The 27,540-nt window shown below is 39.3% G+C and overlaps 1 long non-coding RNA gene across 2 annotated transcripts in view; it reads right to left on the bottom strand.

Moving 5' to 3' along the window:
* The window catches only part of LOC112425903 (uncharacterized), a 537,838-nt gene that overhangs the window by 38,749 nt on the left and 471,549 nt on the right, over positions 1–27,540 (bottom strand). For both annotated transcript variants that reach the window (XR_011620212.1, XR_011620213.1), the window contains exons 5-6: positions 25,202–25,369; positions 1,458–1,534 (exon numbers count right to left, since the gene is read on the bottom strand). This is a non-coding gene — a long non-coding RNA (uncharacterized lncRNA). The remainder of the gene's footprint in view (positions 1–1,457; positions 1,535–25,201; positions 25,370–27,540) is intronic.

Consider the following 27,540-nt stretch of genomic DNA (forward strand, 5'->3'; position numbering starts at 1 on the left):
AATTTCAAAATAACCTCATGATCGTTAATTTCTTCTACAAATCAGCAGGCTTACATTATAAACTAGGTATGAACAGGAAAGACTGATTTCAAAGAAATGATGATAGAGCAAATGATTTGAAACCCATCTAATACTTTCAATTATTAAAAAAAGTTATAGATGCCCTCCTTAAGAGAAAAATAGGGAAAAATATTAAATCAGAAATATGTCTCCTTTTAATATAGGAATTGACTTTAATTAAATCAAGTTATGAAGCAAATCTCTAGAGCCTTAAAGTTTTTTGCTTATTCTGGTTTTAAATTTCTTAGCTCTACTGATAGAAAAGCCATTGGATCCATATTTGTAACCTGGCATGCACAGAGAACCTTGATTTGTTAGCAAACCAGCTAAGGCAAAAAGCTCAACACAATCAAGTCATACATTATCCTTGAGGTAACAGGAAGCTAAAGGGTGTTTGTGTTTATTTGTTTTTGTAGAGGGTTATAGTCTTTAAGAGGACAAATTAGTAAAGATCAAGTGCCAGTTAGGAACAAGATAACAAAAAATTTCAGAAGCAATTAAAAATGCATAAGGAAATATCAACATACTTTCCCCAAAATTATTTTGGAGTGAAGTCATTGGAGGCATGCCTCCCATGTACAGGCACCATTATCTTTGCATTTCTTCTGGGGGCTGTACAGTGTATCTTCTACTTCTCCTTCCAGATCCTATTTCCACTGCTTTTCACCCTTCTCTGTTCCCCAAGAGGCTGCCCAGTGGGACCACTTCCAGTGCGGTTGGCCATTGGAGCACATTTCGCAGGAGACCAAAGGGGTGGAAAAGAGCATGTTTAGGCCATGCATTCCCCAGAGTCTCCATGGGTTTTAACAAAGCGCATGCTCCTTCCACCCTGGCATTCCTCCTAACAGCTATCATTCTTTCTCTCCATTTATTTTTCTTTAGGTTTTAGTAACTATTCCTTTCCCTTCCCCACTCAGGCCCAGCCTATTTCTAGCCCCAAGGTGGTACCCAAACCCTTTTGGCATTCCCACATTCTGACCATGCCATGGTAAAGAATCTCTTTCTAAAGTGCTCTTGAAACTACACAGCTGTGTATCATCTGCTTCCTGCCAGAACCCTTATTAAGGCAAAATGCCTTCAAAAACTTGGATATGAAGACTTGGATATGATAAATCAGCTCCCTTTATAGCTCTCTACCTCAGGAAACAGCCCCATGTATAATGTCCTTTTTGAGGATTATCCAGGGGAGTTCTAAGGTTATTACAGTCATAAATAAAGATGCTAACAGCTACAGGGATTCAAGAGTACCACCAAGAAAACTTCCTTGTGCCAACCTGAGATGAAGAATAGTTCACATCAAAATGAAAGGGGAGAGGCAGCAGTTGAGTTATAATAAACAGAGCAATAAGCCACAGGCAAAGTCCGATAAGCAGGGAGAAGCAGGCAGGCATGCCTACCTTGGGATGCGAGATCAGGGCCAATTGGATGATAATGGGAACTCGCTTCACGAATCAGCCACAATTGCTCAGGCAGCCTGTAGGGCAGAGAACAGAAAATAGGGAAAAGACGACTTAATTCAAATAAACTTTTCTGAACATGACTTGAGACAGGCTTATCACAAAAATCCCTCACAGCGGTATGTATTGGAGTTATTCCATTACATTTACACATATTAGAGTCCTCAATACAGCCATGATTATAGATCATATTCTTACTGAAGTCTGATTTTCTAATTTATTCATTAGTTCATTTACTTCTTCATCATCCATCCACCCATCCACTCAACAAACTGTACTAGGGCCTTTACAAAGCATGAGATTATGCATGTGAGATACAAAGAAAAGGAAGGGACAGTCCCTAACTATAATCTGGTTGGGCACATTAACAGAGAGATGAACAAGCTAATGATTTCATGATAAGTGATGGACACCATGATAAGTGCCAACAAGAAGTGGACAAATTCATAGACACATACAGCCTACCAAGGTTGAACCACAAATAAATCCAAAACCTGACCAGACCAATAATAGGTAATGAGATTGAAGCCACAATAAAAAGGTCTCCCAGTGAAGAAAAGCCAAGGACCCAGTGGCTTCACTGCTGAATTCTACTAAACATTTAAAGAAGAGCAAAGGTAGTGAAATGCAGAAGGTGAGGGGAGCCCAGAGGAAGCAGACATGGTACAGAGTCTGAGGGTCCTTGGGGATAGCCAGAGAAAGCTTCATGGAAGAGGTGGCAACTGAGCTGAATTTTAATGTGAATCTGACTTAAAAAGAGGAAGAGTGTCCTAGCATGTGGTATGGATCATAGGCATCTTTAAACAGACAATTTCAAAAGAGCAGAAAGGTTTCTTCACATTTTTCAAGGAAACGCAATGCCTGAAGTGATACCCAATGTCTGAAGTACTCCCATCCTTTTCCTAACACATAGCTTTGTTGCTAGGCAACCACCACTGGGCTAGATCCAGCTTTATTCTCTATTAATTTGGGGGAGATATTTTGTTGTTTAAATTAATACCCTTGGAGCTTCATTTTACAAAGAACAGAGAATTGCTTTAGGCCTTTCTATTTGGTTTAACTGTGAATTTTCTAACTTCTCTTCAGTCATACTTCCACCTCAATTTAGATCCAAAAAAATCACACCTCTCACAGTGAAGAAGTACTGGTGTAATCATTTTGAAACAACCTTTCTCAGATCCACTTGCTTAGAAGCTATTAAAATTTTAAACTCTCTTGGGGAATAGAAAAATGATTAAGATGAGTTTTTAGTATCTTTTTATAACAAGGAAATCTTGCAATATAGAAAAAGGTGTATTGTAATTATGTACATTAAACTTTGACTGCCTCCAGCTATGTAACCAACGCAATGCTAGGGGTTAGGTGATGGAATAGCAATGTGCTTTAGGGTTTTCATTCCTGAAAACTTTTAAGACTGATAGAAAAATGTCCTGGTGCTGCACTATGAAGAAATATTCTTTTCTTGATTTCTATGAAATGCTATTGAATCATTTTATGGAAAGAGGCAGACTGAATTAGAATTATCTCCAAGAAAAATGAAGGCCCTAGAATAATTCATAAAATATGAGCTTACTATGCAGAAAAGATGTGTTCATTGTTTTATAGATGTATAAAATGAGACAAAAGGATATGATCAAAAACTGTGTGCAGTAATACCTGTAGTTGGGTTGAGAAACAGTAGTAGAGTTTCAAATGCTATAATGAATTGTGTAAAGGAGTATGTAATTGAATGTGTACAGGCATGCCTCATTTTATTGCATGTCACTTTACTGATCTTTGCAAATACTGCACATTTACATTTGGTAACCTTGTATTGAGCAAGTCTATTGGCACTATTTTTCAAACAGCATGTGCTTACTTCATGTCTCTGTGTAATTGTCGTTTTGGTAATTATCACATTATTTCAAATTTTTTCTTATTACATCTATTATGGTGATCTGTGATCAGTGTTCTTTGATGTTACCGTTACAATTGTTTTTGGACACGATGAACCATGTCCATATAAGATGGCAAATTTAATCAATAAACATTATGTGTGTTCTGACTGTGCCACCAACTACCCATTCTCCTGTCTCTCTCCATCTCCTTGGGTTTCCCTATTCTCTGAGACACAACGAACAATAGTGAAATTAAGCCAATTAATAACCCTACAATGACTGCTAAGTGTTCAAGTGAAAGACAGAGTCTCACATCTCTCATTTTAAATCAAAAGCTAGAAATGATTAAACTTAGTGAGGAAGGCAGCATGTCAAAAGCTGAGACAGGCATAAAGTTAAACCTCTTGCACCAAACAGCAAAGTTGTGAATAAAAGGAAAAGTTCTTCAAGGAAATTAAAACTGCTACTCCAGTGAGCACACAAATGATAAAAAAGCAAAGCACACATTGCTGATATGGAGAAAGTTTGAGTGGTCTGGATAGAAGATCAAACCGGCCACAACATTCCCTTATGCCAAAACCTAATCCACAGCAAGGCCCTAACTCTCTTCAATTCCAATTATATGAAGGCTGCGAGAGGTGAGGAAGCTGCACAAGAAAAGTTGGAAGTTAGCAGAGGTTTGTTCACAAGATTTAAGGAAAGAAGCTGTCTCCACAACGTAAAAGTGCAAGGTGAAGCAGCAAGTGCTAACTTGGAAGCCATAGAAAGTTTTTCAGAGAAGATCTAGTGAAGATAATTAATGAAGGTGGCTACCTGAAACAACAGATTTTCATTATAGACAAAACAGGCTTATATTAGAAGATGCCATCTAGGACTTTCATAGCAAGAGAGGAAAAGTCAATGCCTGGCTTTGAAACTTCAAAGGACAGGATGATTCTCGTGTTAGGGGCTAATGCAGCTGCTTATTTTTAGTTGAAGTCATTACTCATTTACCACCCTAAGAATCCAAAGTCTACTCTGCCTATGTTCTAGAAATGGGACAACAAAACCTGGATGAAAGCACATCTGTTTACAACATAGCTTGCTAAATACTTTATAGCCACTGCTAAGACTTACTTCTCAGAAAAAGAGATTTGTTGCACAATATTACTGCTCATTGACCATATATCTGGTCACCCAAGAACTTGGATGGAGATGTACAAGGACATTAATGTTGTTTTTATGCCTGCTAACACAAAATTACACTTTGATCCATTTTGCAGCCCATGGATCAAAGAGTAATTTTGACTCACAAGTTATTATTTAATAAATACATCTCATAAGGCTACATAGATAGTAATTCCTCTGATAAATCCAGACAAAGTAAATTGAAAACCTCCTGGAAAGTATTCAACATTCTAGTTGCCATTAAGAACATTCATGATTCATGGGAGTGGATCAAACTACCCACATAAACAGGAATTTAAAATATGTTGATTCCAACTTTTATGGGGACTTTGAGGAGTTCAAGACTTCAATGGAGGGGATGGGTATTCCAGATAACGAGAGAACTGGAATTAGAAATGGAGCATGAAGATGTGACTGAATTGCTGCAATATCATGATTAAACTCAAATGAATAAAAAGTTGCTTCTTGTGGATGAGCAAAGAAAGTGGTTTCTTGAGATAGAATTTACTCCTCATGAAGATGCTATGAACATTGTTGAAATGACAACAAAGGACTTAGAATGGTACATAAACCTAGTTGATAAAGCAGTGGCAGGTTTTGAGAGCATTGACTCCAGTTTTGAAAGTAGTTCTACTGTGGGTAAAATGTTATCAAATAGCACTGCATGAGAAATCTTTTGTGAAAGAAAGAGTCAGTCAATGTGGCAGACTTCACTGTCTTATTCTAAATTGCCACAGCCACCCCACCTTTTAGCAACCACTGCCCTGATCAGTCAGCAGCCATCAACATCGAGGCAAGACCCTCCACCAGCAAAATCATTATTACTCACTGAATACTCAGGTGATCATTAGCATTTTTTTAGTCATAAAGTATTTTTTAAAAAATTTTAGACATAATACCATTGCACACTTATTAGACTATAGTATAGTGTAAGTATAAGTTTTGTATCTAATAGGAAGCCAAAAAAATTGTGTCACATGCAAGTATTGAATATTTGCTTTACTGCATTGGTTGGAACCAAACTCACAGTATTTCCAAGGTGTGCCTGGATTTAGAATACAGAGCATTAAGTTTCTAAACAAGCAGAATGCCTTTTTTTTTTTTTTTTTTTTTTTTTTTTTTGAGACAGAGTCTCGCTCTGTCGCCCAGGCTGGAGTACAGTGGTGCAATCTTGGCTTACTGCAATCTCTGCCTCCCCGGTTCAAGTGATTCTCCTGCCTCACCCTCCTAAGTAGCTGGGGCTACAGGCGTGCACCACCACACCAGACTAATTTTTGCAGTTTTAGTAGAGGTGAGATTTCACCGTGTTGTCCAATCTGGTCTTGACCTCCTGACCTCAAATGATCCACCCACCTCGGCCTCCCAAAGTGCTGGGAGTTTAGATGTGAGCCACCACACCCAGCCAGAATGTCTTAATGGAATCTTGCTCTCTATTAATGTGATGCCTGTTGCCCCCTGTTACCCTCTTCCATAGAGGAACAAAACACTTCACAAAAGACTTTGGAAATCCTCCTACTTAAGGGTTTTCTCTAAAATGCAGAGACTCTAAATGACTTACTTAAGCCTGCCTGTCTTCACTTTGAGTTTCAATATATGTAATATACATAAATATATATAAAAATATATATAAAACATAAAAAAATATAGAAAATGACACAAGACTCCCAAGTATGCAAAGGCCAAATGTAGCCAATATTAGCATTCCATTGTATTTTCTTCAAAACTTTTATTTTTTGTTACAAATTAAAGCTATGTCTTTCTTCCCACTCTTTCTTGCCCTGCCCCCTCCCATGTATAGGTGCCAGAGCTCTAAAGTTGGTGATTATCATTATTGTGCATATTTTTGTATTTTTACTAAATTTATATGTATCTATAAATAAGATAGTATTGATTACTGCTTCTCTATAATGTACATAAATTATGTCACAGCATATATATTCTTTGTACCTAAACTGGACTTTTGGCACCTTTTCACACCATGTATTGATTTAAAGTGTACAATTAAATGAACATTACCCAGAAATATCTTGATAGAGTCAAGTAAAGAGATCTCATGGCATATTAACGAAAATGTGAGGATTGTTATCAGAATCACTCTTAGAATTCATACCTCTGTATGGCAGTGGTCAGTAAACTATTTCTATAAACAGCTAGATAGTAAAAATGTTCTGCTCTGAAGAATATATGGTTTCCATGGAAACTACTTGACTCTATTTCAAATTTAAAAAGCAGGCATAGATAATATGTAAATGAATGGGCATGGCTGTGTTCCAATAAAACTTTATTTATAAGAACAGGCTATGGGCTCTTTTTGACGTTTGCCAACCTCTGGTACATGGCAGTGAGAGAGGAAGGAGGGACCTGGCTGTGCCATCTTGCTGTCTATAGAACTCTGGGGTTGGTAGGGCTTATCTAAGGAGTCAACTTCCTCCTTGATGCTCCAAATGCATCCCTTATGAAATGCTTCTCAGAGAAAGATAAACTGTCATTAATGAGGAGCAGCATTTAGTCCAATTTATTAGGGGAATGTAAAATTAAATAATTCAAACCTGAAGGTGTTGGAACTTTAAACTATTTTGAGCCCTGAGAGGAAAGTGGCTATGTGGCCTGAGTCACATAGCAGTTAGCTGCAACTTTTGCTTTTTCTTGTAAATAATTAGGAAAGACCAAATAGTGACAAAGATAAGACCCCTGGAGATCATGAACCCCCCCTTATAGAATGTCACAGCAATCTTCCTTGAGTTACAGCAAGCTGTAACCAATTAAATCATTATAATATATGTACTGATGGAGAATGTTTTAACCCTTATAAACTCTGCTTCTGCCTATATAAATGAAACCTTCACTTATCTGCTTTGGAGCACTGACTCTATTCCTTTGGAGTCTGTGTTTCCTGAGTGGCTATTCTCAGCTTTTTGCTCAAATAAACTCTATACGTAATCATAGTTTCTAAATTTAAGGTTGATAGCAACTCTATGTGGCTAGCACCTATTACCAAGAGGCAGGCTGAGCAATGACGTGTTACCATGGAAAGAACACTTAGCTGGCAGTCAGGGGACATGGGTTTGGTTCTCAGTTTACCACTATCATCTTTGTCATCTATCTGGTCTCAGGCAAGACAGTATGAATATGGCTATAAAAGCAGACATCAGGAAGTGACCAGAAAGATGGAGCAGGAATTAAAGGAATCAAGGAGGGAAGAGGTGCTTAGTGTTAAGACTACCACTATGGATTAAAAGTCCGACTTTAGATATAAAGGCAGCTTATATAAAATTATAAGCTACAGCAAAATTGTTCCATATTGGCCCAGAAAGGAGAAATGAATGCTGTAAGAGGGACTAGGTTTAGCTCAAGCAAAAGAGATTCTTTCAAGAAATTCTAGATTTCTAAAAGTGCAGTAGCTATTATAGGAGCATCTTATTCATAGATGTGTGCAAAAAACAAACAAACAAACAAACAAAAAACACTGACCACTTGAAGTAATATAAAAGGGTTGAATGAGAAGTTGGACAAGAATCTTGAGACTGAATCTCCTTCTAGACCCGATATTTTATAATTATATCAACATAAGCTGGACTTGATGTATTTAGAGCTTCCTTCTGAAAATGGCTATTGAATTTTTAATGATATGTAGCTGTTACAAATTATCTCAGACAAGGAAGATTTTTAAAATACTTATGGTTTTCTTTAGTACCTAGTACAATGTCACATTGTGCTAATGGCACATAGTAGGTGCTTATTAAATATTTGTTAAGTAAATAAAAATTTAATCTATATAATACTGCAAAGGGAAGCGTTAAATGGTTTACGTGTTCCTGGTCAAACTTGAGCTAGCTTCCCTGCTTTTTGCTTCTAAAATATCTCCACAGGGTCATCCAATTAGTGTTTGAATTGATGGCCATGTGAGCCTAAGAGCAAACGCTTGCATTCCAAGACATGGGGAGGACTAGGAAAAGGCAAACCATCCGGTAAGATTTGGTTGGCCACAGTCGCATGTGGTCCGTTGTTAACTTGGCAGCATTCCTGTGTGCTGCAGGATGAGGTGAACACTGGCAATTAACACAATCATCTTCTCTGTAGCAGCAGCAGGATTCTCTGGAAGTTACAGCAGTTAAGAGGAGAGCGCAGCTTGAGGCTCAGCTCTGGGATGCCAGGGCAGAGGCGTAGGGGAGTCTGTTCTGCCTCCAGCTTCAATAAACTCTGGCTTTGGAAACAAGATCCATAGCAGAGAACGACCAAAGGGGAAGGAAACCCATTCTTTTCCCACTCAGAGTAGAATGGGAATGTGTCTATGTGTTGGGTAGGTCAAAAATATAAAACAGTCAGTGATGCTGCTGCTTCTTCCAAGTGCATTCAGCTACATGATTCATTTGATCCTGCTGTAAGGTGAACCAACAGAATAACCCGGAACTTCAGACTCCTAATTGCAGACCCCTAACCGATGCCAATAATAAATCTGAGATCCGTTTCATTTTGTCTCATGTTTCATGTCATTTTGTCTCATGTTTCCACAGCCAGATAAAATAAATCCCCTCTAAGAAGCACCTGGACCTGAGAGGCCATCACCCAGGTGTGCAGCTTTGGAAACTAGAAAAGAGTATTATGATTATCATTCTGTTTTCTATAGAGGAAAAAGATGAGCAAATGAGGATCAGAATTCTGCCAAGTCGAAAGCCAGTGCCTCCATGGAAACCTAATTTCTACTTAATAGCACTAAATGATTAAATTAGACCCTTTGACACGGCATCTTAACAAGGCATGATAGCTGGGTGCTTTGTTTTATGATTCTAGTTGTTGAATATGATTAAGAGAAGATTCTCTGAGCTCTCTTTCAACCTTGAGAGAACCCTAAAATGTTTTTTTTATTACACCAGCAATGCTGGAAGATAACATACGCTACATTTATTGATCAACTTCTCCAAGTGCTGGGGTTATACTTGGCACTTGCTAGACCATTACATTAGATTTGCTGTTAATAATTGCACCCCAGGAACTAATTTAACTTCTCATTCCTCCCCAAAGTAGTATTTTACCTTACCCTTTAGTTCAAGGGAAAGTTGCTGAATCTCAGTCACCATAAATGAGATAAAAGGTAATTTGTCAGATTAAATCCCTGAGCTGAAAATTAAACAGTGAGAACACTGTACGAGGTTTTTATGATTCTCAATCCTTGAGCTGATCACAGAGACATAAATTTAGGTTTCAAAACTGGAGTCATTCCCTGAGAAAGGGACTGGTTTTGGCCTGAGAGGGAGGATCTTGAGGTATGGGAAGTGATGACATCAGGCTCAGTTTTTCAAAGGAAACTTTAGAAATGAGGAGGATTTTTAGAAAGTGAGAAGAAGTGCACATGGCCTGCATAGGGTCCTGAGAAGATACAGGTTAGGTCACATTCATCTGGGAGGAGGGGGAGATGTAGAGGTGGAGGCATGGGACTGCTCACATCCCTTCAAGGAGAAACCCTAGAAAACATTACAATAATGACTCAGCTCTACCTGATCTGGACACCCCACCCTCACCCCCTCCCTATCACTGTGCTCTTTGCCTGCCCCACCCACCCATGCTGCCCAGGCTCTTCCTTGACTTTCCCTGTATGTTCCTGCCCCAGGGCAGTCATATTTGCTGTTCCTTCTGCCTGGAATGCTGCCCCCTCACTCCCCAGGCGATTACCTGGCTCACTCCCTCACTCCTTCAGGCCTTTCCTCAAAGGTCTCCACTTGATGAGAATTTCCCAGACCACCCTGTTTAAAATAGGAATCCCATTCCTCCTGACCTGCCCAGTCTCCTAGAAGGCTCTTTTTTCCTGTAGCATTGATCACTTTCTAACATATCACATACTTTATTTACCCTTTTATTCTCTGTCCCCCTGTCACTCCTCAATACAAGCTCCCTGTGAGTGGTGATTGTTGCCTGTTTTGGTCACTGCTGTGTCCCCAGTGCCAAGAACAGTCCCAGGGCACATAGTTGAATGAACGAAAGAGAGAAAACAAAGGTCCAACTCAGGGAAAGAAAATAAGAGAAACCCCAAGCAGGATGAAAGAGATAAGTTGCAAGGATAAAAAGGGAACTCCAAAAGCTGAGATTTTGGGAGATGTACATAAAGAACAGAACAAGATAAATTGTTCCTGTCATCCCTGCTGTTTGTCTTGGCATGGGGGCTCATCACCTGACGTCCTGCCCTTTAAAATGATCTGCTCACACCTCATAGGTTCTGTTCTGCCTGAAATAGTTACAGTGACTCAGCACAGAGGGGTGGGAGTAAATTATTCTCTAGGCTGTCTCAGCTGTGGCCAGAGCTGTGTTATCTGGCGGGGGCTTGGCAGTGGCTGACTGAGGCTGGGGCAGGCCCAGGCAGGCACTCTTGGCATGCTGTCGTCTCCACAGTGCTGCCACACGTCTGGTAGGAATAGAAGGAAACATGTCACCAGAGCTCATCCCTCCTTATATCAAACCACAGATTGATCTAAAATTTCCATTCAATTAAAGAATAGTAGAGAAAGAAGAATAACCACATGCATACAACTCTACTATCCCCTGAGATTCCTCTAAAATGAGAAAAAAATATAGAACAGCAGAGATGAAATAAGAGATAATAGTAGATAAGAGATGTTAATTTATTTTGGCAAGAGTGGGAGACAATGGAGGAATTGGTGTATTTTATCAGTTCTAAAACATTCATCTTTTTAACATTTTAATGTTTCTGAAATCAGAATGGCTCTTACAATTGGTGATATCTTACAGTTGTAATTGGCAGCATTTTTCCTTCTAAATTATTTATTAGATAATGAATAATGTATTCTATAATCGATTGCATCTTAGATGGAATAAAATATGATAACAACACAGACAAATCTGAATGCTGAAAGTTTACAGAGGGACATGACAATGAGAGGAAGCCAAGCTCCCTTGCAGAATTTCAGAAGGGACAGAAGATTTGCCTGCACCATGTGCTATGCGGGTTGGGGTGAAGAGTTGGGCCAATGAGGGATTGGTTGAAAGTTGGTAGAAGATCTCCAGACTCCCCCAGATCCCTGCCACTTTCCACACTGATGAGCCAGCTAACTACCCTTCTCTTCCCCTCATCCCCTGGATCCAGAGAAAATACAGGAGATTCAATTAAATTTGAATTTCATATTATAAATAATTACATGATATATATTTATGTTAAAAATATTCCTTGGCCATCTGACATTCAGATTTCGATGGGCAGACTCTATTTCGTCTTTCTTTGGATGTGGAGGAATTGAATCAGACATGTTCTAAACTGTGAGATGCAAGTTCCGTGTAAACCTAGCAAGAGGCACAGGACTGAGCACAGTTTAAGCAAAGACCTATTGAATGATGACAGACTCAAACACATTTTATTTTTTGTTGTTGTTGTTGTTTTTTTGAGACGGAGTCTCTCTCTGTCACCCAGGCTGGAGTGCAGTGGCGTGATCTCGGGTCACTGCAACCTCTGTCTCCAGGGCTCAAGAAATTCTCCTGCCTCAGCCCCCAAGTAGCTAGGATTACAGGCGTCCACCACTGCGCATGGTTAATTTTTGTATTTTTAGTAGAGATGGGGTTTTGCCATATTGGTCAGTCTGGTCTTGAACTCCTGACTTTAGGTGATCCGCCCACATTGGCCCCCCAAAGTGATGGGATTACAGGCATGAGCCACCACGCCCGACCACTCAGCCACACTTTGTAGTTCAGTTTTGAGAGCACTGAGGGTCAGATCCACTCCCTCACTCCCATCACCACCATCCGAGGCAAGAAGGTTGGGAGCTCTTATGTGCGGACCCTGATTTTGGAAGATCCCCTAGTGAAGCAGCTAGTCCCCTGCCTACCCAATCATCCTACAGAGAAGCCCACCATTCAACAAGTTCTCTCTCCCTGCTCCCCGTGAACATGTGGGACTCTTATGCAGATTTCTACCTTGCTCTGAAAATGGGCAGACAACAAAACACCACTAGACATGCAAAGGAAGCCTGCAATTTGGGAAACAGTAGCAGACGATAATACAGAAAAAGAACTGGCTGGGAGCGGTGGCTCATGCCTGTGATCCCAACGCTTTGGGAGGCTGAGGCAGGCAGATCACGAGGTTAGGAGATTGAGACCATCCTGGCTAACACGGTGAAACCCCATCTCTACTAAAAAAAAAAATACAAAAAATTAGCCGGGCAAGGTGGCGGGCGCTTGTAGTCCCAGCTACTCGGAAGGCTGAGGCAGGAGAATGGCGTAAACCCGGGAGGCGGAGCTTGCAGTGAGCCGATCGAGCCACTGTACTCCAGCCTGGGCGACAAAATGAGACTCTACCAAAAAAAAAAAAAAAAAAATTGTGAAATCTCTCAGAAAATAAAATAAATAGGCATACAGATGAAAAATTGGAATAAAAAATATATAATATTGGGAAGATCCATCCAAGAAGTGTTCAACTAACAGGAGGCCTAGAAAGAAGAAAAATCAGGAGGAAACAAAATTATCAACGAATGTAAGAATATTATCTGGAACCAATAAATATGTGTTCCTGGACTGATAGGGCCCACAAAATGCACAAGACCAAGAATGGAAATAGTGCCAAGTCAGACCCATTGGCATGACAACCAGAACCCTGGTGATGAAGATTCTTAAAGAATTGAGGGTTGGGGTTAAATGCACATCTAAGTTATGGTTTGGGAGCCGGTAAGTACCACATTTCAGAAATGAGATTACCTTCTGAGATGGGAATCTCAGTGATAGTTCAAGATCCCAAGGGGGTGGGAAAGGATTTGTGAGGGGTGCATGGAATAAGTTAGGCTGGAATCACTTCTGAGCAGCTATCTACACAGCCTTCACTCAAGTGAACAATGCACTTCACTTGGCTCTCATATTTGGCAGTTAGCCTCTTCCAAAAGAACTCACTGTTACCATGCACGTTGGAGATTCTGGACTCAACATCCGATTATGTGAAACGACAGAGAAAATGAGCAAGATTTCATCACTCAGAAGCATTCAAACTACTGAAGATATTTACAAATAAGCACATTATAATTAACCATAATTAATTGAAAGCAATAATTGAAATTGGGAAATCGCATGCAAAACTCTGGATTTCTGGCTGATTTCAAAGCACATGTAGATTTGAAAACATAAGGCTCATCTTCTTGAGACAATTAGATGGTGCTTAATAGTTGCCTCCTTCAGATTCGACTTGCTCTTCCAATTAGCCAGAGTCTCTATCACTCCCTATTTTCCCCAAGTCTTGATGTCAATTGTCCATTGCCATTTGTCACTGAATGGACATTCTTTTTTTATTGTAATAGAGTTAAGTGGAAAATGAACTTTTTCCTTAACATGGTCAGCATCACTCAGACTCATCACCAGCCTAATTCTTTTGGGCATTTAAATTGCCATCCTGCTTTAGCAAGCCACAGGATGACATCCCACTACCATTGTGTCTAGCTACCACTTAAAAACTGTACCACGAAGTCAATTTCTTTTTCTTTTTTTTTCCTTTTTAGATGGAGTCTTGCTCTTGTCCTCCAGGCTGGAGTGCAATGGCATGATTTTGGCTCACTGCAACCTCTGCCTCTTGGGTTCAAGTGATTCTCCTGCCTCAGCCTCTTGAGTAGCTGGGATTACAGGCATCTGCCACCGCATCCAGCTAATTTTTGTATTTTTAGTAGAGATGGGGTTTCACCCTGTTGGCTAGGCTGGTCTCGAACTCCTGACTTAAGGTGATCCACCCGCCTCGGCCTCTCAAAGTGCTGGGATTACAGGCATGAGCCACCATGTCCAGCCAAGAATTTCATTTAAAAAGAAGCCCTTGGTAGGAACCAGGGATGGAAATGCATTTGATAACTAACCACTTAATTATTCTGGATCTCAGTTTCCTTCTGCAAGAGAGATCTTGTGATGCTTAGTTGCTAAGGTGCTGCTAATGTAGTAAGAAAAACTATGGCCAATGGAGAAAGTAATATTTCCGTTATCAAAACTGAAGTCACATTTAATGATTTTTCTCTTATTTACCCCAGCTCAAACATGAAAGCCCCCATTGTGGACACAGTATTTCACAATATTTCCCTGGTTTATCCTTTCTATATCTTTTCAATTTAGAAACATTGAGAAAGAGAGAGAAAATAAGCTGTGATTCAGTATTTTAGAGAGATTAAAGATTGTAGAGAATTCTTCCACTTTAATACAGAGACTTTTCATAAGCTTAATTGAGGATGACTCTGGAAATTTAGGAGAAAAATATAAAAGTAACATGTTGTTATCAGTAAAAGCTGCCAACAATTTATCAAGAGTCTAACGTGGCTGTGTTTCAGTTGGCCCTGACTAGAAGAGGAGATGCTCTGAAACTCTCCTATTAGTTTAGTGCAAAAGTAAAAGTATTACTTTCAATGGCAAAAACCACAATTACTTTTGTACCAATCTAATATAATTGGTATGTCCTTAATTAGGGGGTGGAATAAAGGCCAAAATCATTTTATATATTGCCTCAGCTTACCTCATGTGGGCTATTTCAGGTAGAGGGATCCAAAGCCCCAGGGGAATGAAACAGTATGGCTGCCTGATGAACTTTGCTTTGTTCAAGGTGCTGGAGCGAGTGTGAACCTTGAGGAGGGAGGTGGCACAGATGAAGGGTCGTGGCATAAATTTTGCTGAACTATTCATGTAGATGGTATAGCATATTATACTAGATGTGTTCACACTCCAGAAATATGCGGTTGTTTAGAAGAAACCCTTCCTGTCTTCTTTGTTATATGCCTGTTTATTAATGTCAGTAATGATAAGCACCTTTTATTTGAGTGCTACAAGTGCCTCTCACTGCATTAGGTGTTTTTACGCATCATCTCTGATCTTCAGAACTATGTTGCTAAGTGGATAATTACCCACGATTAACTCAACCATCCATTCAACCTACACATGTGTTTTGAGCGCTGCCTTTATGCCAGGGCCTTTGTAGCCAGCACGGGAAATGCAATTGTGAATAAAACAGTCAAGGTCCCTATATTCACAAAACATATGTTCTGGGAAAGAGTACCCTATAATTAACTGAAATATAAAATGTAAGAAATTAATAAGCACTATGAAGAAAATGAAGACAATGAGATAGGAAGATATGATAAAGAATGTGGGTGACTACTATATATGTATATTTGTTTACAAACTGTAATGAGTGCCACCACCACATAATACACAGAACCTATTGATGAATATGCAATGAGAGTAAACTTAATTTTGGCTGGGGTGGGGTGTCAAAAAAGACCTGTGTAAGTAAGTGGTTTTTAAGCTGAGACCTGAGTTAGTCAGTTGGGGTGTTAGGTGAGGTACGGGTGGGAGGTGGGTTGTAAATAAGAGGAATAGCACGGGCAAATGCCTTGGTGTAGAAAAGAACTTGACTTATTGGAGGTGCTAAACTAAAGCCATAGCAATCAGAGTAACTCATGGAGTGGGACAAGGTGAGGTAGAGAGGAGAATGGCACAGGTCAAACGCTCATGAAGGTCAGTGTCATATCTAAGGAAACAGGTTGTTACAGGTTAATAAAGTCCTAAGAACCCAAAGATAAGTGATCAATATTAGATTAGAATCCAGATATGTCGAACTATATGCCCCATCTATTCAAGTAGCTCTTTCTAGTACACATGCTGTCTCTGAACTAAGAGGCAGTTGGGAACACACACACACACACACACACACACACACACACACACACACCCTAAACTGGGAATACCAGTTCAGGAGCAGATCCCTGCAGTTTGGCTGCATATGTTTTGGGACAAAGATGACCTGGCAGTGCCTGGCCCATGTTCCCTCAGTGCTAAAGTTCAGACCAACAGCTGTGTGTCTCAGTAAGGAGCTGGACCATGCAAGTCAAAACTGGGCTGGAAGCACTTAACACCTGAACTCCTGGGCTGCTGGCAAGTCAGATGATAAAGGAATAAACACAGTCATTGTACCTCATTCTTGGCCTTTAAATCATCCGAGAGCCTTCATCATTTTTGTCGAGTTATTTTAATTGCTCTCATTTGCAGAAGCAAATTAGGTGTAGCATTTTTTCAGGATGCTGTTCAGATTGATGCCAGGGAGGAACCAAAAGAAAAAAAAAGAGAGAGAGAGAGAAAGAAAGAAAACCTGTTTCTAAACAAAAGCCCAACCAATCTCTATGAAGGAAATTGATTTGTAAACCTTGTCAAGGTAGTTTCAAAGGCAAATCTATTTGGGGCATCGTGGGGTTTGTAATCAAGGTCAGAAGAAATAGTTCAATTAGTATATGTGTCATACCAATAAAAGATTTTTTTGCATTAGAACTCTCAAAGAGGATGACCTTACCACTGTGTAGTCTCCATGAACTCAGAATCAAAGAGAGGATTGTTTCTTATAACAATGCTATTGAAAGTTTGTTAGATTAAACCTTATCTAACACATGCTGAATAAAATGGTGATTGGGGAAGTAATTTTGAGAATGCAGGCAAACCACACACTTCTCTCAGGTTATCTGGATAATTTATTTCTGTTTTCTCCTCACCAATTTGGGTTGTTCTGATTAATTTACTGCTTAATGACCTGACTACAAGAAGGTGAACAGGGAAAGGAAGATTTGATCCAATTCAACACATTTTTAATGAATGCATATTTAGACCAACTACAGAATAAAGCACTGGAGATATATTCTATAGCAGGGGTAAGGAAGAGACAGACACTTTCTGAGAGCCCAGAATGTACGATTGAGCTATAAAACTTGCTCAGACCCTCAATGCCATTCTCAAGGACTCACACAGGCATATCAGGCATCCCTTGGGAGCACATATGATGGATTCCCAAAGCAGTTTCAATTGCTAAGTATTTTGTGCTGTCGTCTAGGGACCATTAACATAATTCCAAAATTTCAACACTTGAAAATACAATCTAGGTTCTTATTGATCTGGAAGCTCAGTAAAATCACAGTCCTTTGTGTCTAGGTTTTGAAACTATTTTCTACATTTTGCGTATATTTTACAAACTCTTTTCTTAAACTACTTGTAAGCCATTGTTTGTATGAGTCTTGTCTCTGAGGATTCCTCTGCATTGTCAGCAATGATGTTTTTTTCAGAATTTGGTACCAGGACCTCCTACATCACAGCCATTTGGCAAGCTTGTTAGAATGTATATTCTAAGACTTCCCCAAAACCCACTGAATCACAGTACTTGAGGAAGAGACCTAGGCACATGCATTTTACCCATCTGAACATACTGATGTGCCTACAAGTTTGAGGACAACTTGTCTAGAGTTAAAACAGTAATATTGCTTATTATCTTCATCAAACTTTAAAAAAAGACTTTAAGCAAAGTTTCTTAGGAAATTACAATGCAATTACGAAAGGTGTGTAAAAAGCTAATGCTAAAAGGGCGGAGCAAGATGGCCGAATAGGAACAGCTCCAGTCTCCAACTCCCAGCGCGAGCGACACAGAAGACCAGTGATTTATGCATTTTCAACTGAGCCTCTGCTGCTGATACCCAGGCAAACAGGATCCGGAGTGGACCTCAAGCAATCTCCAACAGACCTACAGCTGAGGGTCCTGACTGTTAGAAGGAAAACTATCAAACAGGAAGGACACCTACACCAAAACCCCATCAGTACATCACCATCATCAAAGACCAGAGGCAGATAAAACCACAAAGATGGGGAAAAAGCAGGGCAGAAAAGCTGGAAATTCAAAAAATAAGAGCGCATCTCCCCCGGCAAAGGAGCGCAGCTCATCGCCAGCAACGCATCAAAGCTGGACGGAGAATGACTTTGATGAGATGAGAGAAGAAGGCTTCAGTCCATCAAATTTCTCAGAGCTAAAGGAGGAATTACGTACCCAGCGCAAAGAAACTAAAAATCTTGAAAAAAAAAGTGGAAGAATTGATGACTAGAGTAATTAATGCAGAGAAGGTCATAAACGAAATGAAAGAGATGAAAACCATGACACGAGAAATACGTGACAAATGCATAAGCTTCAGTAACCGACTCCATCAACTGGAAGAAAGAGTATCTGCGATTGAGGATCAAATGAATGAAATGAAGCGAGAAGAGAAACCAAAAGAAAAAAGAAGAAAAAGAAATGAACAAAGCCTGCAAGAAGTATGGGATTATGTAAAAAGACCAAATCTACGTCTGATTGGGGTGCCTGAAAGTGAGGGGGAAAATGGAACCAAGTTGGAAAACACTCTTCAGGATATCATCCAGGAGAACTTCCCCAACCTAGTAGGGCAGGCCAACATTCAAATCCAGGAAATACAGAGAACACCACGAAGATACTCCTCGAGAAGAGCAACTCCAAGACACATAATTGCCAGATTCACCAAAGTTGAAATGAAGGAAAAAATCTTAAGGGCAGCCAGAGAGAAAGGTCAGGTTACCCACAAAGGGAAGCCCATCAGACTAAAGGCAGATCTCTCGGCAGAAACTCTCCAAGCCAGAAGAGAGTGGGGGCCAATATTCAACATTCTTAAAGAAAAGAATTTTAAACCCAGAATTTCATATCCAGCCAAACTAAGTTTCATAAGTGAAGGAGAAATAAAATCCTTTACAGATAAGCAAATGCTTAGAGATTTTGTCACCACTAGGCCTGCCTTACAAGAGACCCTGAAGGAAGCACTAAACATGGAAAGGAACAACCGGTACCAGCCATTGCAAAAACATGCCAAAATGTAAAGACCATCGAGGCTAGGAAGAAACTGCATCAACTAACGAGCAAAATAACCAGTTAATATCATAATGGCAGGATCAAGTTCACACATAACAATATTAACCTTAAATGTAAATGGACTAAATGCTCCAATTAAAAGACACAGACTGGCAAACTGGATAAAGAGTCAAGACCCATCAGTCTGCTGTATTCAGGAGACCCATCTCACACGCAGAGACATACATAGGCTCAAAATAAAGGGATGGAGGAAGATTTACCAAGCAAATGGAGAACAAAAAAAAGCGGGGGTTGCAATCCTAGTCTCTGATAAAACAGACTTTAAACCATCAAAGATCAAAAGAGACAAAGAAGGCCATTACATAATGGTTAAGGGATCAATTCAACAGGAAGAGCTAACTATCCTAAATATATATGCACCCAATACAGGAGCACCCAGATTCATAAAGCAAGTCCTTAGAGACTTACAAAGAGACTTAGACTCCCATACAATAATAATGGGAGACTTCAACACTCCACTGTCAACATTAGACAGATCAACGAGACAGAAAGTTAACAAGGATATCCAGGAATTGAACTCATCTCTGCAGCAAGCAGACCTAATAGACATCTATAGAACTCTCCACCCCAAATCAACAGAATATACATTCTTCTCAGCACCACATCGTACTTACTCCAAAATCGACCACGTAATTGGAAGTAAATCACTCCTCAGCAAATGTAAAAGAACAGAAATTATAACAAACTGTCTCTCAGACCACAGTGCAATCAAACTAGAACTCAGGACTAAGAAACTCAATCAAAACCGCTCAACTACATGGAAACTGAACAACCTGCTCCTGAATGACTACTGGGTACATAACGAAATGAAGGCAGAAATAAAGATGTTCTTTGAAACCAATGAGAACAAAGATACAACATGCCAGAATCTCTGGGACACATTTAAAGCAGTGTGTAGAGGGAAATTTATAGCACTAAATGCCCACAAGAGAAAGCAGGAAAGTTCTAAAATTGACACTCTAACATCGCAATTAAAAGAACTAGAGAAGCAAGAGCAAACACATTCGAAAGCTAGCAGAAGGCTAGAAATAACTAAGATCAGAGCAGAACTGAAGGAGATAGAGACACAAAAAACCCTCCAAAAAATCAATGAATCCAGGAGTTGGTTTTTTGAAAAGATCAACAAAATTGACAGACCACTAGCAAGACTAATAAAGAAGAAAAGAGAGAAGAATCAAATCGACACAATTAAAAATGATAAAGGGGATATCACCACCGACCCCACAGAAATACAAACTACCATCAGAGAATACTATAAACACCTCTACGCAAATAAACTGGAAAATCTAGAAGAAATGGATAATTTCCTGGACACTTACACTCTTCCAAGACTAAACCAGGAAGAAGTTGAATCCCTGAATAGACCAATAGCAGGCTCTGAAATTGAGGCAATAATTAATAGCCTACCAACCAAAAAAAGTCCAGGACCAGATGGATTCACAGCTGAATTCTACCAGAGGTACAAGGAGGAGTTGGTACCATGCCTTCTGAAACTATTCCAATCAATAGAAAAAGAGGGAATCCTCCCTAACTCATTTTATGAGGCCAACTTTTTGGCTTTTTTATCATCCTGATACCAAAGCCTGGCAGAGACACAACAAAAAAAGAGAATTTTAGACCAATATCCCTGATGAACATCGATGCAAAAATCCTCAATAAAATACTGGCAAACCGGATTCAGCAACACATCAAAAAGCTTATCCACCATGATCAAGTGGGCTTCATCCCTGGGATGCAAGGCTGGTTCAACATTCGCAAATCAATAAACATAATCCAGCATATAAACAGAACCAAAGACAAGAACCACATGATTATCTCAATAGATGCAGAAAAGGCTTTTGACAAAATTCAACAGCCCTTCATGCTAAAAACGCTCAATAAATTCGGTATTGATGGAATGTACCTCAAAATAATAAGAGCTATTTATGACAAACCCACAGCCAATATCATACTGAATGGGCAAAAACTGGAAAAATTCCCTTTGAAAACGGGCACAAGACAGGGATGCCCTCTCTCACCACTCCTATTCAACATAGTGTTGGAAGTTCTGGCTAGGGCAATTAGGCAAGAGAAAGAAATCAAGGGTATTCAGTTAGGAAAAGAAGAAGTCAAACTGTCCCTGTTTGCAGATGACATGATTGTATATTTAGAAAACCCCATTGTCTCAGCCCAAAATCTCCTTAAGCTGATAAGCAACTTCAGCAAAGTCTCAGGATACAAAATTAATGTGCAAAAATCACAAGCATTCTTATACACCAGTAACAGACAAACATAGAGCCAAATCAGGAATGAACTTCCATTCACAATTGCTTCAAAGAGAATAAAATACCTAGGAATCCAACTTACAAGGGATGTAAAGGACCTCTTCAAGGAGAACTACAAACCACTGCTCAGTGAAATCAAAGAGGACACAAACAAATGGAAGAACATACCATGCTCATGGATAGGAAGAATCAATATCGTGAAAATGGCCATACTGCCCAAGGTAATTTAGAGATTCAATGCCATCCCCATCAAGCTACCAATGACTTTCTTCACAGAATTGGAAAAAACTGCTTTAAAGTTCATATGGAACCAAAAAAGAGCCCGCATCTCCAAGACAATCCTAAGTCAAAAGAACAAAGCTGGAGGCATCACGCTACCTGACTTCAAACTATACTACAAGGCTACCGTAACCAAAACAGCATGGTACTGGTACCAAAACAGAGATATAGACCAATGGAACAGAACAGAGTCCTCAGAAATAATACCACACATCTACAGCCATCTGATCTTTGACAAACCTGAGAGGAACAAGAAATGGGGAAAGGACTCCCTATTTAATAAATGGTGCTGGGAAAATTGGCTAGCCATAAGTAGAAAGCTGAAACTGGATCCTTTCCTTACTCCTTATACGAAAATTAATTCAAGATGGATTAGAGACTTAAATGTTAGACCTAATACCATAAAAATCCTAGAGGAAAACCTAAGTAGTACCATTCAGGACATAGGCATGGGCAAAGACTTCATGTCTAAAACACCAAAAGCAACGGCAGCAAAAGCCAAAATTGACAAATGGGATCTCATTAAACTAAAGAGCTTCTGCACAGCAAAAGAAACTACCATCAGAGTGAACAGGCAACCTACAGAATGGGAGAAAATTTTTGCAATCTACTCATCTGACAAAGGGCTAATATCCAGAACCTACAAAGAACTCAAACAAATTTACAAGAAAAAAACAAACAACCCCATCAAAAAGTGGGCAAAGGATATGAACAGACATTTCTCAAAAGAAGACATTCATACAACCAACAGACACATGAAAAAATGCTCATCATCACTGGCCATCAGAGAAATGCAAATCAAAACCACAATGAGATATCATCTCACACCAGTTAGAATGGCGATCATTAAAAAGTCAGGAAACAACAGGTGCTGGAGAGGATGTGGAGAAATAGGAACGCTTTTACACTGTTGGTGGGATTGTAAACTAGTTCAACCATTATGGAAAACAGTATGGCGATTCCTCAAGGATCTAGAACTAGATGTACCATATGACCCAGCCATCCCATTACTGGGTATATACCCAAAAGATTATAAATTATGCTGCTATAAAGACACATGCACACGTATGTTTATTGCAGCACTATTCACAATAGCAAAGACTTGGAATCAACCCAAATGTCCATCAGTGACAGACTGGATTAAGAAAATGTGGCACATATACACCATGGAATACTATGCAGCCATCAAAAAGGATGAGTTTGTGTCCTTTGTAGGGACATGGATGCGGCTGGAAACCATCATTCTTAGCAAACTATCACAAGAACAGAAAACCAAACACCGCATGTTCTCACTCATAGGTGGGAATTGAACAATGAGATCACTTGGACTCAGGAAGGGGAACATCACACACAGGGGCCTATCATGGGGAGGGGGGAGGGGGGAGGGATTGCATTGGGAGTTATACCTGATGTAAATGACGAGTTGATGGGTGCAGCACAGCAACATGGCACAAGTATACATATGTAACAAACCTGCACGTTATGCACATGTACCCTACAACTTAAAGTATAATAATAATAAATAAATTAAAAAATAAAAATAAAAATAAAAATAAAAATAAATTTCAAAATAAATTGAAAAAAAAAAAAAGGATAAGGATGAAGACGGATCCCTAACTCTTTCCTGCTGACAGGGGGCGCTGTTTTGGAGAAACGGCAGTCAGAGCTCCCTCAGAGGCCTATCTCAGGGTCTCTGGCAAAAAGAACCATCGCCAGAGGCTCCCGTTGCATGATCGTTTGGAGTTTGATGGCCTGAAGGCAAGAAAAGACACACTGGGTTATTAGAAAACGTTAAAATGAAACAAGGGGAGGGGTGAAGAGAGTTGAAAAATCCTGACACCTTTTACTGGTTTTCACAGAGAGAGGGAGGCCAAAAATCCGACTGGTAAAAAACTTTAACCTTTTGTCAACATATTGAGTTTCTGGGTTCCCTTACCCTAAGCCCAATCCTAAAGCCAACCATTTTAAGCTTTGGGAAATTAACTCTTTTCAGTTTAGAGGATGCATCTGAGGGAAGTGTCCCATAGTATGAGGACATAATTACCTATTTGTGAAGAGAAGACAGAGAAGGAGAGAGGGAAAAAAGAAGGCATTTTTTTCAAAGGAGTCCCAGGGCTTCAGGATGCATTTGAATGGGGTACAGACTGAAGATGAATGGCTACCCATCTAGAAAGAGGAGAAGAGGCATCTCTGATTCCGTTCTCCTTCTAGCAGATACCCGGAGTACCTGAGGGAGAGAAGGAAGATCATCTGTTTCCCTCTTCTGTCTTTGCATCCCCAAGTCCTGGTGACCCTGGCAAGTGCCACCATGGGTGTTAAAATGGCTTTCACCCATGTTAACAGGGCAGGTAGGGAGGTGGGAATTATTCACTCTCACCCACGTACACCCTGTCTACTCTGCTGTCAGTAGCCTTGAATTACCTAGACCTCATTTATGCCCATGGATACTAGCATGGCCTTTATCCATGAAATGGGAAGCTTGGCTTAATTGGCAGGAATCAGCCATACTCACCTGTGCTGTGTCTTTTAACATTCATCATCATCTGCCTCTGGATCCTTCAGATCCAGTTTTCTTTCCTAGGGCTTTGACTGGAAGCTTGGAATTGAGTTTGGTACAAAAATATATCTCAGGGAGTGGGGTTGTATGGACTCCTTATCATAGCTAAATGCTAAGGCAAAACTGTGGAACTGAGTCCTCCTCCAACAAGGGAGAGAAAAGGATGTCTTGTGACACATTAAGATAACTGGAAGCTATAGTTATGCTTGCTAGGATTTAGGTGCATGGTGCTTGGCTTTTGTTAGCTCCCTTGGTCTTACTTTTCCAAAAGGAATCCTCCAAGTGATGGACATCCTATGCATTCCTATCATCTGGCAGGATTTGCAGGATAATTACTCAGAACTAGAATATTGGTCCAGATTTTCACATTACCCATCCCTCCTTTTCTTTCTGAGCTGTAGCGAGAGATTGCTCATTGATTCACAGGAAAAAGCAGGGTTAGTATAAAAATGTAGACAAAAACTTAAAAACAACTATTGAGTTTAGAAGTTAATGAAAAAGTTATGGTAAGTTTTGAAACATAATTTCAATCTCTCCAGTCCTCATTTTTATTAAAAAAATCATGATAAGCCTGAATTGTTTGCAAAATAGACTTTATTCTTATACTTGGCCTGATTATTTGCAGAAAATGCAGCCGGAATAACTATTTCTACATAGGCCTTTTGGATTGCCTTTGATGGAACTTTGTTCCATAAGGAATCACAGATAAAATCTTTTAAAGCTGAGGCCAGCCATGGGTTTTTATCCTCAAATACCTGTGAGTTGGGTGATCCTCTCCTCTTAACATCCCAAGATGAACTTGGAGCTCCTAGGTCTGTTAGAAAGTGCCATTCTGTACTTACCACAGGTCAGGAACCCTATACAAGGACTGCATAGGCAAGGGTATGAGGCCAATCTGTTTTTCCCCAAGGGCCTTTTATTGGCTCTGCAATTTGAGCTTGACTCCTTAAAGGTAAGCATATCTTTCCAGTCTAGGCCTCGGTGAAATAACCAGTTTCTCCAATTGTGTCCTGTTGCAAAAGAAAAATGGATTCTTACTGTGCTGATGCAAAGAACTATATTGTCATAAGTTAAGAATACTCACAGATAGTTTCCAAATTCTAGAGGAAACAGGCAGAGAGAAACAAACATGCTCCAAATTTGGTTCATAGGAGTATAACTTAATCAGTTATTAAAGGCTGTAAATAGTTTAAAATATGTTTCCATGACTCTGAAAACAAAACAAGGACCAGCAATATTCCAAGCAAAAGTTAAAAAGATTATTTCGATTTTTGAGTTCAATACATTGAGTTCTTGTTTTGCTCAATATTCATGAACATATCAGCTCTTCTTGAGTCCTGTACATTTTTCCTTTATTTTAATGTTACAATCTCCAAAGTTATCAGAAACCTGTATATGAGAACACCTGTCAATATTCTGTAGCTTATTATAAACTGTCCTTTAAAAAGGACTAAAACAAGGAAAAAAATGTCTGTGAATAGCAAAATGTCCAGGGTAGCTACAGTTAGAAAGTGTTTGGTTTGGTTATCTCTGTGGCTTTCAATAACTTAACATAACAACCTAAACCATGATTGATAGCATATTCTTAGACATCAGAATTTTTTAAATGCTATACAGTTTGGGAACACATATTTGTATTATTCACCAAAATATAACCTAAAGAGGATGGAACACCATTTTGGCAATCCCATGTACCTAAACATGTCAACTAATCCTGTTTACCTCTCTTTTCTAGACACTCCAGGGGCTCTTCTGGAGCCTCTGAAAATCCAGGTGTCAAGAAATACAATTTTGAAACTGAAGTTTGATTTGGGGAATCCTGTTACATATGTTAGAGGATTAAAACACTTGATGTTATGAAATAGAATTCCACAGTGCCATAAATTATTTATTTTGCCAAATGATGACTCAGAATTTTAAAGAAGCAAGGAGCAAAAATATGTACTCATTAGGAGAGAAGACAGCTTTTCAAACAATTTGTCTCCTGTCTTCTCTTCCTTTGACTTGGCAGTCTATTCTTAAGGCAAATGAAAATCTTTCACTATCCTTTACTATTACATAAAAATCTTGTATAAAGGAGAGAAATCCAAAATTTCACCCTTAACATTAGTCTACTATTGTCAAACCCAATTGTTAAATGAAACCTTATAGACAATTCTACCTAATCTCAACCAATTTGACCATGAAGTAAGATTCTTATAAACCTTTTATAACCCTTTACAAATTTTGCTACAGAGCAGATTAGTGCCTTAAGAAAACCTTGTTGTGCTTTTATTTCAATGCTCAATTTACAAAAAACTATGTAATAACCTTTTGAATTCCACTCAGTGTTCACATACAGAATTTCTTTTTTGAAGATTAATTTTTAGAAACCTTTCACCACTTGTTTGAACCTTCAGCTTTATCTTATCTAATTTAAAACAATCATTTAACCTTAGGCAAATATTTACATTTCCATGCCTTCTTATAACCTTTTACTAAAAAACACATTTTACTGTTCTCACAGACCTCGCATGTAAATCTATTTGCAGTAGTTTCAATTACGTGTTATAATAGTAACTTTTAGCAATTTTTAACTTTAATGTAAAACCTGGTAAGTTGTTTTCATTGAGTGCTAAATGCAGCCAAGGTTTGACTCCTTCCAGCATAATTAAGAGCATAATTAGTTTTATATGGTCCCCAGGCCTTATCGACTGTGGAACAGGCAAGTTAAATAGTTCTCAAAAATTAAAAGGCAGAATACAACCTTAAAACACTTGCCAAACCTTGCATCTGACCTGCATAATTTAGTCCACCTATTTACATTTTGATGGTATCTGCATTTCACCAATAATTTTTAAGGCTGTTTTTGTATCTCAAAGATTAAAGTCATGTGAACTGAAGGGTACCACAACTTTTATCTTCCCTTTAAAATATATTTGATCCAAGTGCTTGTCTTCCTTTAGGCCAAATTAATTAGAGTTCTTTTTACAAACATCATACACACAACACATATATAACTACACAAACAGACAGGTAAACCCAGTCCCTAGGTGGAGGCCTTTAAGAGACAGGGCTAGGAAAACATGCAGATATTAAATGAGAAAGGACTCATTCCCTAAGGCAAAATTGCTAAACGAAGCCTTCCCACAGGGTCACAGGCCACATCACCAGGAGGTAAAACAAGAAGAGGCCTTCAGTG

This window comes from Macaca nemestrina, chromosome 2 (assembly GCF_043159975.1).
Source record: "Macaca nemestrina isolate mMacNem1 chromosome 2, mMacNem.hap1, whole genome shotgun sequence".
Taxonomy (NCBI): Eukaryota; Metazoa; Chordata; class Mammalia; order Primates; family Cercopithecidae; genus Macaca; species Macaca nemestrina.